This window comes from Arachis hypogaea, chromosome 10, assembly GCF_003086295.3.
Source record: "Arachis hypogaea cultivar Tifrunner chromosome 10, arahy.Tifrunner.gnm2.J5K5, whole genome shotgun sequence".
NCBI lineage: Eukaryota > Viridiplantae > Streptophyta > Magnoliopsida > Fabales > Fabaceae > Arachis > Arachis hypogaea.
In genome coordinates, this window is record NC_092045.1 from 6,600,583 (window position 1) to 6,606,821 (window position 6,239).

Here is a 6,239-nt window from a genome sequence, read left to right on the forward strand (position 1 = left end):
TCCACTTACTTATGGTCCCGTTCTTAAATTTGCTTAATTTTTTTGGTTCAGATTGTTGGTATAAAAAAAATTCTCTTTCAATTTTAATCAATTTTTATTTTTAATTTAGTTCAGATTAATCTTTTTTTTTTCTTGATTTAGTTTCAATTTATTCTTTTGTTTTATTTTGTTCTTGTTGAAAACACACAACAAAAGAGATAAAGCAAAATTGAGTCTAGCAAAATGCACCGGTTAAAATTTTATCTTTTTTTAACTAAATATTGAAAAGAGTAATAATATGAGATAAGAATTTAAAATTATCTTATTTAATTTAATATCTATAATTTTATGGGTATAACGTTTATAATTACGTACTTATTACATGTAATATTGTACATTTAGTCTAGTAATAATTATTGAATACAAACAAAAATAAAACAAGATAAGTTATGACTATCTATAATTCCAAAACTTTGACCCCAAATGCTTTTGTATTGAGAATTCATTGTTTTATACATGAAGCCTTTAAAATTTGAGTAAAGTATTCTTTTAATTCTTAATTCGTCTCTAGCGGTTGAAAATTTTATTTTTATTTTAAATATTTAGTTTTTTATTTTAATATTTTGGTCAAAATTATTTTTTTTCAAAAATACTCTTCTTTCTTTTTTTATTATTTTATTTTTTTATATTTTATTACTTTCACTCTCAAATCACTATAATTACCACTATATATGATCACTATAATTATAATTTTTATCGCTACCCAGCTAACAAATATCATAATGAAAAAAATAATTAAAAAAATTGACTAAAAAATAAAAATAAAATAAAATATTTTAAATATTAAAAAATTAAAATTAAATTTATTCCAAATATTAAAAACGAAAATAATACTTTCTTCTTCAAATTTCAAATCGGTTGTCCTATTTATCAAAATATTATCTGTATTAATAATTGCTTACAAGTTACAATATCTGACGGTACAACGGATATCTCATTTATATTAAAAAAATATATACTGATATAATAGTAAAATAATTTCTTATAAGCTTATTGAATCCATGCATGATTATTAATAATGAATATCATAAAAGAAGACAAAATCACAGACTGGCGCTGGCAAAATAATTATATCATTTTGTTATTGCATGATATGATGCATGTGGAGATGTATATTTGCTTGGAAATCTAAATGGTCAAATCGGTGTATGTGTTATGGCCATACTGCCCCTGTCACTATTCATACATGTTCTCCATATGATCATATCCTGTGACATTATATATATATATATAGTCCCCCCTATAATTATTAATTTCATAGGGAGGAAAAGTGTAATATGTACACAAACCGAATAGTGCAAGTATGCTGCACTAGTTGCTTTTGAAAAACATTGTCTTTATGCAATTATAAAAAAAATATTATGTATATGCTAAAAATTAGATATTAAATTAAGGAAAATTATATGGTACAGATCTAAATCTGTACAGATTTAAAGATATGATTACGTGGCAAAATATTAGCCACACATTTTAAAGCCACATTTTTCATCTAAAACCGTAACTCTTCACAAAGAAAAGCATCACCTAATGGAAAAAAGTAAATTAGAAGATTTAAGAGAAGAAATAATTAAGTTATCAAAATTAATAGATCAAAAATTAATGATTTTAACTAATGTCAACTGTAATAACACCGAATTCTTAAAATCAACATAAAATGATTTTTCTCAAAATCTTTACTATAAGTTTTATTGAAGGACTTCAAAAACATGAAAAAACTTATTTTTCACATGGAATTTCTAAAAAATGTTACCATGGAAATGATTTTCCACATCTTTATCATACTTTTAACCCACAATTAAATTCTATAGTAGATATGCTTGAAGAAATATTAGTATCCATAAAATTTCAAAGAAATAAGGAAAAAGAGAATGCCAAAGAAGAAAAATTTCAAAATATAATCAACATAACAGACTTAAAAGTAAAACCACCATTGAAATTATGAATATTGAAGAAAAATTAGAAGAAGTTACAATACTTTTTAAACAATTAAAAATGGCTCAAGAAAATAATATTATGGAACATGGTTTTCAAATAGAAGAAGAATTAGTAAATTCTGAAAATATAGAAAATGAAGAACACATTCTAGATTATTTAAGTGACGAAGAATCAGCAATTCCAATACAAGTAAAAAATGAAGTTGGAACATCTAAGGATAATCAATCTCAATTTAAATGGGAAACAGGTTTTGATAATTATGCCTTTAAAAAAGGGTTTATAAATAAAGATTCAAAATATACAAAAATACCATCAAAATACGTTCCTAAAATCTAGGAAATGGAAGGAGAAAGAATGCTTGACTTAGACTGTAAAAAGAATGAAAAAGAAATTTTCGAAAATTGGTTGAATTCCTTTTTATTAGAAGCTTTTACTAATCCAAAGCTTAGTGAATTGTCTGGAAGAGATATTTGGAATTACATAGGGTTTCATACTAAAGGAACTATAAGAGATTATATGACATCAATAGAAAACTAAATAATAGAAGATTTAGCAACAAAAACAACAGCTTATGATAAGATATTATATATAATGATGATTCTATATAAAGAATTTTTTGGAAAAAATATTATAGATCATAGACAAGAAGTCTATAATAAAGAATATCAAGAAGCAAAAAACCATTTAGCTAATATTCAGATATATGATCTATGTAATGTGGAGTCTTATATATGTGAATATAGAATATATTATTACAAATTAAAAGAAGAAGATAAAAATCATTATCTTAGTATGTATATAACAAAACTTCCATATCCTGCTAATGAATTTATAATGGGAAGATTTATAAGAGAAATAAATAGAGGGACAATTGAAAATAATTTTGGTGGAGCAACCTCTGCAATAAGAGAGGAAATAAAAGAACGTTGTATGCAAGAAGCAACTCAAAAAAGATTTGCAAATATAATTAGAATTTGCTGTCAGGATAATGAAGAGATACCCCAAAAATATGGGTTTAATAAAAATTTTCAAAGAAAAAGAAAATACCAATTTAGAAAAAGAAAATACTATCCAAACTGGAGAAAAAGAGGTATTTTAGAAAAAAAATAACAATAAAAACAAAAGACAAAAAAGTGACTATTGCCCGAATAAAAAAGAAAACTGTAAGTGTTGGTATTGCCAAGAAGAATGACACTATGCAGAATGTCCGAAAAAGAATGATAAAAAGGATCTTACTAAACAAATAGAAATTGCTAAGTCTTGTTTCATGGAACCTTTAGAGGAATCTGATGATAACTTAGACTATATTTTTGAATATGTCTCAGAAACAGACTCAGAGACTGAGTAATAATGCCACATTTATTACTATAAAAATAACAGAAAAGTTTATAAATGCTTTTATAGATTCTGGAGCAACACAATGCTTTGCTAGTTCAAATATAAAACTTGATTAGAAAAAATTAAAGAAATCATTAAGAGTTAGAATAGCTGACAAATCAATACATAAAATTGACCAAAAAACAGAGATGGCTGAAATTTTTATTCAAAATTATAGGTTCATTGTTCCATCTATATATATGTTAGATTCTGGAATGGATTTTATCATAGAAAATAACTTTTTAAAGCTATATCATCCATTCATTCAAGAATTAACATATATAGTTTTAAAATCTCCACACGATTCTTCAATAAATCAAAAATCAAAACGTATAAAAATACCAACTACTACTATAGATAAGATCTTAAAATTTAAAATATTTTCTATATTAGAAACATGTTATTTAAATTTATACTTTCAAATAAACATTCCAAAAAATAACCTTGAAATAAAGATAGAAGAACTTTTGGATGAAATTTGTGCTGAAAATCCTTTAGATATTAAAAATACAAATAATGAATTAGTAAGCATTAAATTAAAAGATCCTACAAAAGAAATAAATGTTCCAAATAAAATTTCTTATTCCGCAAGAGATAGAGAAGAGTTCTCTTTAGAATGTAGAGATCTTTTAAAAAAAGGAATTATAAGATTAAGTAAAAGTCCTCATGCGGCTCCAGCCTTTTATGTCGAAAACAATAATGAAATTAAAAGGGAAAAACGAAGAATGGTTATTAATTATAAGAAGATGAATGAAGCAACTATTGGTGATGCTCATAAACTTACAAGAAAAGATTCTATTTTAGAGAAAATCAAAGGAGCAACTTGGTTTTCATCTCTTGATGCAAAATCAGGATATTGGCAACTTCGTTTAGACGAAGAAACAAAGAAATTAACTGCTTTTACTTGCCCAACAAAAGAATCAACAAGTGTGTTGCTCTATGAATGGAATGTATTACCATTCGGATTAAAACAAGCCCCAGGTATTTATCAAAGATTTATGGAAGAAAATCTAAAAGAGTTAAATGAATTTGTTTTAGTATACATTGATGATATACTAATTTTTACAAAACAGGATAAAGAAGATCATCTTCAAAAATTATTAATAGTTTTAGAAAGATGTAAAGAAAAAGGATTAGTTCTTAGCAAAAAGAAAGCAAGAATAGCAAAACAAGAAATAGAGTTTCTTGGATTAATTATATCCACTCAAGGAAAGCTAAAACTTCAACCAAATGTTCTAGAAAAGGTAAACCTATTTCCTAATAAAATAGAAGATAGAAAACAATTACAAAGATTTTTAGGGTGTATAAATTATATTTCTGATCAAGGATTTTTAAAGAATATAATAGAATACACTAAAAGATTATTTCCAAAAATAAGTACAAAAAAAGTATGAAAATGAGATGAAAAAGATAGTATGCAAATTCAAAGAATCAAAGAATTATGTAAAAAACTTCCAGAACTTTACATTCCAGAAGAAAATGACTACTTAATAGTAGAAACAGATGCTTCAGACATAACCTGGTCAGGATGTCTAAAAGCTAAGAAAGCTATAAAAAGTTTGGAACAAGAAAAAAAATCACTAGATTCTAAATATTCCCCAAAGGAATTACTTTGCAGGTATATTTCAGGGACTTTTACTCCAACAGAACAGAGATATACCACTCATGAAAAGGAAACTCTAGCAGCAATTAAATCTCTTAAGAAATGGAAAATTGATTTACTACCCAGAGATTTTACATTAAGGACAGATTCAAGTTACCTAACAGGTTTCATACGATATAATTTAAAAGTTGATTATAATCATTGACGATTGGTAAGGTGGAAATTATTTTTGTTACAATATCCAATAAAAATTGAATATATTAAGGGTGACAAAAATGTTATTGCAGATACATTAACAAGAGAATGGAGTTCGTCTACAACGCATTAGATCAAGAAATTCAAAAATACGAACAAGAACTTGAAAAATGAAAGCATTGTCAGCAAATAAGGACACAGATCCAATCCCTCAAGAAGGCCATCGAAGCAATAAAATCAACACAACAACTAAAACCATCAGAGTTCAGCCAGCTAAGCGTGGTGAACAAATCAGGTAAAGAAAAAATTCCAGAAAATAAAACAATTGCTGAAATTATCAAAAAATCTACCCAAGATAAAAATATTATGTAATCTATAATGGCCCCATGAAAGGAGTATATGATGCATGGGAAAAAGCAGCACCATTCACACATCAATCAAGGATAATTCATAAAGGAGGGTTTCTAACACTGGAAGAAGCAAAGGAATCCTTCAGGGAATATGAAGCTCTTCATCCAGAACAAACCCTAAAAAGAGCAGATAAAGCTCCAATTCAAACCCAGAGAACAGGGATAATAAGAAACATTCCTACAAGGGCTGAAATCAAGGAAAAGAAAAGGGTCTGTAGATCAAATCTCAGAGAAACCCTTAACATAGTCCTGAATTGGACCGAAGAAAAAAGGACAATTTTGGGATATTACCCTATTGCCAAAGAACAGTTAACAAAGCTGGTTATATTTCCAGAGGCTTCCCCATCTGATACCTATCAGTTTTTCCAATATGGACTAATTGATACAATTTTAATTTTTAATGATCTAAAAATTATTAGTGAGTTTCCTGCAGGATTCGTTGATGCAGTAAAGAGATTTAAAAATATGATTGACAACGTAAATCCAAGGGATATATCCCTAAAATTTACAAATAGTCAACCTATTTTTAATGAAGAAGAAGAATGCTTGGTTCCAGCACACCAAGTAATATTCATGTCCGTCTTCCCAGGAAATTTTCAACCAATTGATCAAATTCAAGACTTAACAATTTACAGTCATGAAGGAAGGCTAGCCAGCACATTAGCAAGGGTCTTTGAAAG